This window comes from Sus scrofa, chromosome 14 (assembly GCF_054392235.1).
Source record: "Sus scrofa isolate SSC_HxYL_T2T_F1_AM1 chromosome 14, Sscrofa_HxYL_maternal_Yorkshire_Landrace_v2.0, whole genome shotgun sequence".
NCBI classification, from domain to species: Eukaryota; Metazoa; Chordata; class Mammalia; order Artiodactyla; family Suidae; genus Sus; species Sus scrofa.
This window is the reverse complement of record NC_139396.1, coordinates 109,941,408-109,949,934: the sequence shown is the minus strand read 5'-3', so window position 1 is coordinate 109,949,934 and position 8,527 is coordinate 109,941,408. Positions and strand designations below refer to the sequence as shown.

At 36.8% G+C, this 8,527-nt stretch overlaps 1 long non-coding RNA gene across 1 annotated transcript; it reads right to left on the bottom strand.

Moving 5' to 3' along the window:
* Nucleotides 1–630: 630 nt before the first annotated feature.
* Nucleotides 631–8,223, bottom strand: LOC146396930 (uncharacterized). Its single transcript, XR_014827499.1, has 2 exons — nt 6,820–8,223; nt 631–6,544 (listed from the first exon to the last, which is right to left on the bottom strand). It is a non-coding gene; the product is annotated as an uncharacterized LOC146396930 (long non-coding RNA).
* Between the last annotated feature and the right edge of the window lie 304 nt (nt 8,224–8,527).

Below are 8,527 nucleotides of genomic sequence, written 5' to 3'. Positions count from 1 at the left end.
CAAGAGAAGCCTGATTTGACTTTCTTTTAATTATTTGACCTTGGTGGGACAATAACCTTCATTAGACTTTCTTGATGTACAAAACAGGAAAAGCAACAAAACCTACGTCAATCTGCTAGTACTGTCTGCAGAAGAATTATTTTGCAAATTCAAATGTGAACACTAATATTGGACAAAAATAGCAAATAATTTCAGAAAGTATCAGAATTTAATTTTCAAGCACCCTATATATGCACCTATTCATATTTGCTTTTGAAGATGAAACTGATCTCAACTTCTCAGACACCAATATTCTCTCACAAACACTCATCTTCACTAATATTTATTGAGCATTACTATGTGGCAAAAATGGTGCTCAGTGCTTAGCTGCACTCATTCATTTAGTCATCACAGTAACCCTGTGAGAGGAGGACTACTACCATCCTCATTTTACATATGAGGAAATAAGGTTTAGAAAGATTAACTACTTTGGTGCAAGATCACAAACCTAGTAAATAGAGAATAGTAAGGTACAGAATACAAGATTCCTTTATTCTTTTTTTTGGAGGTTCCTGGGCCAGGGATCAAACCTGTACCACATCACTGAAAACACCAGGTGTTTGACCTGCTTAGCCACCAGGAAATTCCGGGTTTCTTTTTTCTTTTAAGAAATTAAGGACCTCCTTTGTATAAAGATTTTACTTAACCTTAACTGAATGACTTTTTGTTGTTTCTTCTCAACGATGTGACAAACCATCTACGTAAATTGATTAGATGTTAAGAAAGAACAGGAAACAGTGAATAACTTTAGGAAGAACAAAGGCTTAATCAACACAATTAGAGTAATTATGCCACTTGATTAACAAATAGCATTCTTATCGTAGGAATATATTCAGGGGAAGGGGTGTGTCTCTCTAGTAGTTCATTCCATTTTGTTTAACAAATTTTTAGTTTTGGAGAACACATCTTGAAGAATAAAGTTTAAAGAAATTTGACTTATGCTCTTTATATTGAAAATACTTTTATTTTTAGAGAAACTTCACTTATTATCCCTTGTTCTAATAACCAGAAAAATCAATCTGGTCATTGTTAGGGAGGAAAATAATCTTCCTCTATCCTCTTAGGTTGAGAATTTGGGGGTCTGCAAATTAAACTGACAAAAGACAGACTGGCAAGAGAAAAGAAAGATTTTTATTCACTCATTCAGAGTTTACAGAAAAACGTGACTCAAGAAGACAGTTAGAATTGGGAGCTAGGAGTTCCTGTTGTGGCTCAGTGGGTTAAAAACCCGACATAGTGTCCCTGAGGATGCAGATTCGATCCCTGGCCTCGCTCAGTGGGTTAAGGATCCAGCGCTGCTGAAAGCTGCAGTGTAAGTCACAGATGAGGCTGGGGTTTGGTGTTGCTGTGGCTGTGGTACAGGCCAGCAGATGCAGCTCCAATTCAACCCCTAGCCTAGGAACTTGCATAACTGGAGGTACAGCCAGAGAAAGAAAAAGAAAATTGGTGGCTTATATACCATCTTAATAGGGGAAAGGGAGGGCAAGAAGGACATTAATAAGAAAACAAACAACTTTTAGGACAGATAAGTGAAACCTGAGTTGAATACACAGGAGAGATGATCTTTTGTGACAAGGTCAGTTTAGGTGTGATGCCCACTTTTCTATTCTCTAGTGATGAGTCTTATCTTCCCCAGTTTTAACTCTGGGAAGTGAACATATGATAACAAAGTTCTTCCGAGGGGCTTTGCTTTTAGGCAGATAAAGGAGTTCAGAAAGAAAGGGGAAAAAAAGGCCTATCATCAAATGCTTTCAGCTCAAAATAAATTGTATGCCACAGTAGCGTATTCTAGACCCCTTCACACACACCAATATCTGAACACTTACTTTGTACAAAGCACTGAACTAGTACTGTTGGCAAAACAAAACATTTTGGGACAAAATTCAACCACCAAGGAGCTTAAAAAATATACTGAGGAGTAGAAGACAAACTTTTAACCTTATTGTTTTTTAATACTTCAAAAGCAAATGAGTTTTTGTATTTCATGAACAAAAATAAAACAGTAAATGCAACATGCCAGAGAAAGAGTTAATATCTGTACTCTAAAAGAGTTCTTACGAATGAGTAAGAAAAATTAAACAATTAGAAAAATCAACATGGAGTTCCCATTGTGGTACAGCAGAAACGAATCCAACTAGGAACCATGAGGTTGCAGGTTTGATCCCTGGCCTCGCTCAATGGGTTACGGATCTGGTGTTGCCGTGAGCTGTGGTGTAGGTTGCAGACACAGCTTGGGTGCCGTGTTGCTGTGGCTCTGGCATTGGCCAGCAGCAACAGCTCCCATTCAACCCCTAGCCTGGGAACTTCTATGCTGCAGGTACGGCCCTAAAGAGCCAAAAGACACACACGCACACACACACACACACACACACACAAAATCAACAAAAGACAGAGAAATGCAAAGCACCAAAAAACATACAAAACTGCTCAACCTTACTCATAATCAAAGAAACACAGATAAAAATTAAATACTGTTTTTTCAGCTGGTAGACTGGCAAAAGATTAAAATAAATGATGTTACTGTGTTGGTGAGGGGAGGAGGGGAGCCTCTACAAACACCATTGGTTGGAATGTGAGTTTTTTGAAGATTTTGCAAAGCAATTTGGCATCATGTCAAATCTCCATGCCTTCTCTTAGAGTAAACACATTTCTAAGAATTCATCCTATAAAAGTAGTTTCATGGGACATGTATAAGCACCATAGCACTGTCTGTAATGAAAAAAAAAAAAAGAAGTTGAAACAATCTAAATATTTATCAATAGGTGATTGATATATTAAGGTATATTCATAAAAGGAATACTATTCAGCTACTAAAAAGAATGAGGAAATTGACATTTACTGACACAAAAAATCTTGCTATAATATATACATACTCAGTGAAAACAGAGTTAAAGAAAATGATGCAGAGTATAACCCCATTTTGGGGTGAGACAGAAGAAAGAAATGGAAAAGAAAGATTATACTTAGCTCTCTTACTTTTAACAGTGATAATCTGTGGGGGGTCAGAGTAGGATTACAGAAGACTTTCACTTTCTACGGTAATATACAATTAAGGGGATGATATTGAGCTTCACTAGACTAAAAATTGAGAAGGCGTATAGTGAAGAAATCTATTAATAGATGGTACAAGAAACACCAAAATACTGCCTTCAAGTAATGATGCAGAAGAGCTAACTTTCAGCCTTGGACCACCAAGGAAGGCTTCACAGAAGAGACAGGATTTACACTAGATTTTGAAGTATTCTGATAAGCAAAGAACAGGGGGAAAGAAAGGTAGAACTGTACAGTATTTTTAAATTTTTAATAGACACATTAAAAAAAAAACCAAAAACATGGAGTTTTCTTGTAGTGCAGGGGGTTAAGGATCTGGCCCTGACACTGCAGCAGCTTGGGCTGCTACAGTAGCAAGGGATCAATCTCTGGCCCAAGAACTTCCACATGTCATGGGCATGGCCAAAAAAAAAGGAAAGGAATTAATAATATACTTATTTAACCCGCCATATTCAAAACAGATTCATATGACTATGTAATTAATATTTCTAAAGTACATGACACTTTCTTAAATACTATCTTCAAAACCTTGTGCATAATTCAGACATTTCGAATTTTCAACCACATAATGGTATTGGCTACCACAGTGGACAGTACAGGTCTAAGAATTCTAAATCCAAATCCAGAATTGGATACTTAGGTGACACAGGCTAATAAAAGAACAGTAGGAAGTGAATGAGGTAGAAAAGGCAAAATTTGAATTTTATACTGTAAGCAAATAAGAAACCAGAGAAAAAAATATTTAACAAGTAGGGATGATGACTAAAGCATTATTCCAGGAACATTAACTTTTTTATTTACTAAGATACACACACATAAATTCGACGAGCAGGTTTTTTCCCAATATTTTTATTACATGAAGATTACTGAAATGGAGACAATAAAGTTATCTGTCAACAAGTGGCTGTATTTTGTTGATGTGGTGTATATTTAAGATACTCCTGGACAATTACTGTTGAAATATTTTTATTTCATGATATTTTTAAATGATTTTTTCTTTTTTTTAATGATTTTTTTAATATGTTTTAAGAACTTCACCAAAATTTAACAGCCTTTACTTTAATACTTCCCATCAGAAGCTCCTTTTAGCCATAAATCTAAAATATTCTTAGTTAAATACAAATTTAAGGTATTCAAGATCATATATTCCTGAAATATTACAAAAATTTTAATTCTGAATAAGAAAACTACCTATTTCAGTATCACAAAACAGTATCATAACCATGCAAGTCTCCTCTAAATTTAATTTCAAAATTGAGAGCCAGTAACATTTTAGATAATTTACCTAAAGACTAAACAAGAAAAAAAAAGACAAAAACACTAATGCTCAAAAGAGGAGATAAGAAAGCAGGACATGGAAGAATACTACTGGTCATAAGCCATTCCCTTCATTACTTAAAATGACAGCCAGGGCAGGAAGAGTGACTTTTCAGCCAAAAGTGAGAAATCCAGTGATGTCATTAGGACCAAAAACATTATAAGACCTGCAATTTCAGCAACTAACTCCTTGACATTAAAGTCATGGAATTTTCTTTTTTTTTTCTTTAAGCAGAAAATGGTCTTAAAGTTCACCAAATCCTTTTAATTTTTAAGATAAGGAAGCAGAAATCCAGATAGATTTAGTGTAGTATCTACAACTGAGCAGTTAACTTAGCGGTAGTACCAGTATTAGATGTTAGTTTATAAAAAGTTAGAAAGCAAAACTTAGATGTTGTGCTGCTTTTAAAATTTCTTTCATATTTCCCCAATCATCCACAATAGGCATACTGCTTTTATAAGTTTTTTTAAAAGGCAAAAAAATGTTTGCTTTAAAAACTACTAAATACTTCCAGGAACATTCTCCCTTTCCTTTCTGGTCCAAGGTCTCAGTCTACAGGTGACTTTCTCAGGAAAACCTTCCAAAAGCACCTGTACCCTAAACAGACCAGGTTCCCTTATTACATACTCTTAAAAGCTCCCTGTTTCCCATTTATAGATCTTAATATAACTACAATTAGATAATTATTTGTGAAATAATTTAATGTCTATCTTCCCTGTCTAGGACTTAAAACTATTGTTTTTCAGGGCTGTTCTAGCCTTTTTGCTGTTACATACCAGGAGTTCCTGAGGTAGAGTCCATACAAAACCATGAAATGATACACATAATTGTTATATTTGTGTATTTTTCCTCAAATACTCAAAAAATGACCTTTAAAAAGGATTAAGAACCAAAAATAGTGGGTTTATGTTGTTTATCTGCCCAGAGCCAACCTTTCTTTGGGTAAACAACCACTTGTTGATCTCACACGGCTCCAAGAAGGCTATCAGTTCCTGACTGTTCCAGTGGGCATGTAAGCCAGGTCTGGCCAAACATGGTACCCCAAACTCCATGCAGACCCAATAACAATCTCTCCATGAGACAGAATATATGCACTTAAGAAAGAAATGTTTATATGGTACTCACTCCCAAATGTCTACCTTGAGCAAAAACCTCTGTCAAACTCCGGACTCACATATGCAACAGCCAAGTAGAAATCTCTACCTGGTTGTTTCAGAGGCACCTCAAATCCCGTATTACCAAAATTGAACTATTTACCTCCAGAAACCAGCTCTCTCTCCATTTTTCATCTCAGTCAACAACACACATCTACCCTACCAGGTTTCCAAGCTAGAAAACTGGGAGTCTTGACAATCCCATTCCTTCTCTCTCCCATAGCTAATTACCAAATCCTGTCCATTCCAGGCCCTAATTACATGCCACCATCCTAGTCTGAGCCAGGATGTAACAGTCTGCCTAGAAGATTCAGTGTCTTCAGTTTTTTCTTCAAACTAATTCTCCACTACGTAACTAACCTCACTAAACAGCAAATCTGGCAGTTTTATCCCCACACCTGACATATCTCTATCTGCCTTAAGTGAGAGTCAGTTATATACAGATAGAAGAGTAGCCAAGCTATGAAATGCTTTTTTCCCCTCTTGAATCCATAGCAATAAGGCCCGTATAGGCCTGGAGTTACCAGTGGTCCTCTCTGCCAGATGAAAGTATCTGCTGAAAATGAGGCCAAAAAAGTGATGAGCAGAGAAGACTCCTGCTTATGTCATCTGAACACTTAGATCTAGTCATATGGTAGTCACTTCCAAATTATGGCCTTTTCCCATATATCATTTAATATGCAACAAAGTCAGTTACAGACTCAATCTACAGTTTAGGAGCAGAACTAGTATTTGTATAAAAATCTCACAGATCTCATGACTCATAGAACTGCACACTTAACACGTGTGCATATCATGAGATATAAACTACATTTCAATAAAGTTGCTTAAAAGACAAATGAGTGTCAAAAGGTACAAACTTTCAGTTGTAAATACTTGAATGTAATGTGCATGTGATAAATGTAATCAACACTGCTGTATGCTATATGTGAAAGTTGATAAGAGTAAATTCTGTGAGTTTTCATCTCAGGAAAAAAAGTTTCTATTTCTTTTTTTTTTTTTTTTTTTTTTGTCTTTTTGCTATTTCTTGGGCCGCTCCCACAGCATGTGGAGGTTCCCAGGCTAGGGGTCTAATTGGAGCTGTAGCCACCGGCCTACGCCAGAGCCACAGCAACGTGGGATCCGAGCCGCCTCTGCAACCTACACCACAGCTCACGGCAACGCCGGATCGTTAACCCACTGAGCAAGGGCAGGGACCGAACCCGCAACCTCATGGTTCCTAGTCGGATTCGTTAACCACTGCGCCACGACGGGAACTCCCTCTATTTCTTTAATTTTACATCTCTATGAGATGATGGATTTTTACTGGGATAATCATTTCATGATGTGTGTAAGTCAAATCATTAAGCTGTACATTCCAAACTTATACAATGCTTTATGTCACTTATATCTCAATAAAACTGTAAGGGAAAAATTAAGTAAAAAAAAGAAAATATTAGATTAAAAAAAACTTCATGCCTTAAAAAAAATTCCCTTCCTGGAGTTCCCATTATGGCTCAGCAAGTTAAGAACCCAACACAGTCTCCATGAGGATGCAGGTTCAATTCCTGGCCCCACTCAGTGTGTTAAGGATCCTGAGTTGTGACAAGTTGCAGTGCAGGTCACAGCTGCAGCTCCGATTTGATCCCTAGCCCAGGAACTTCCATACGCTGCAGGTGCAGCCATTAAAAGAAAATAATAATGAAAGAAAGAAAATCTCTTTCTTCAGAAAGGATTCCATCCAGAAGAAGAAAATGGGGAAGACTTCAGAAAGAGATGGAATTTGAAATGGAGCTTGGAGAATGGGTAGGACTTGGACATATGATAATTAGCCACTTACACAGTTCAAGTAGAGGAAACAGTTATAAGCAACAACAGAAGCAAAGGGAAAAGAATATGTGCAAGACGAAAAAACAGTGGAAGATAAGAATCTGGCAAATCTGAAGCAAATCCCAAGAAAGAAACTGGAAACTTCTGAGTGGCAAAAGTGACAAGAGCTGGGATTCAAGATTACTTTAGGCAGAAATGCATAAGATAACCTGTTTACAGGTGGAAGACAAGGCAAGAAGGTCATAACATCAGTCCTGGTGGGAAGAGAACCTGATTCATTATCAGGAAAAAAAAAAAAGATTGACGTATACAATTAGCACACAAGACATAATACCGTATACAAGTACATCAAGTCAAAAAAACTTAAAGGACAAAAAATTGTGTGAAAACCAAATAACACTAGATTTGAAAATTCAATAGATTTCTAGAAAAAAAATTAAACACTAAATTTCACACAAGAAATAGAAAACCTACACTAACCAACATTATTAAACTGAAATGATATTCAAATTCCCCCCTTCCCCAAAAAAATCTAAGCCTGAATGCTCTTATGGGTTAGGTCTGCAAACTCTCAAGTAAAATCCCAGTCTTAAAGAGCTCCTGAAAAGAGAAAAAGAAAGTGGCACAACTCAATTTATAAGTCTATTATAACCTTGATATCAACATATATTAAGAACTGTACCAGGAGTTCCCAGTGTGGCTCAGTGGGTTAAGAACCCAACTAATATCAATGAGGATGCAGGTTAGGTCTCTGGCCTCATTCAGTGGACTAAGGAGCTGGGGTTGCCGTAGGCCAGCAGCTGCAGCTCCAATTCGACCACCAGCCTGGGAACTTCCATATGCCACAGGGCTCTGAAAAGATAAAAAAAAGAAAGGAAGAAAGAAAGAAAGAAAGAAAGAAAGAAAGAAAGACAGAAAGACAGAAAGAAAGACAGAAAGAAAGAAAGAAAGACAGAAAGACAGACAGAAAGACAGACAGAAAGACAGACAGACAGAAAGACAGACAGACAGAAAGACAGACAGACAGAAAGACAGAAAGACAGACAGACAGAAAGACAGACAGACAGAAAGACAGACAGAAAGACAGACAGACAGAAAGAAAGAAAGAAAGAAAGAAAGAAAGAAAGAAAGAAAGAAAGAAAGAAAGAAAAAAACT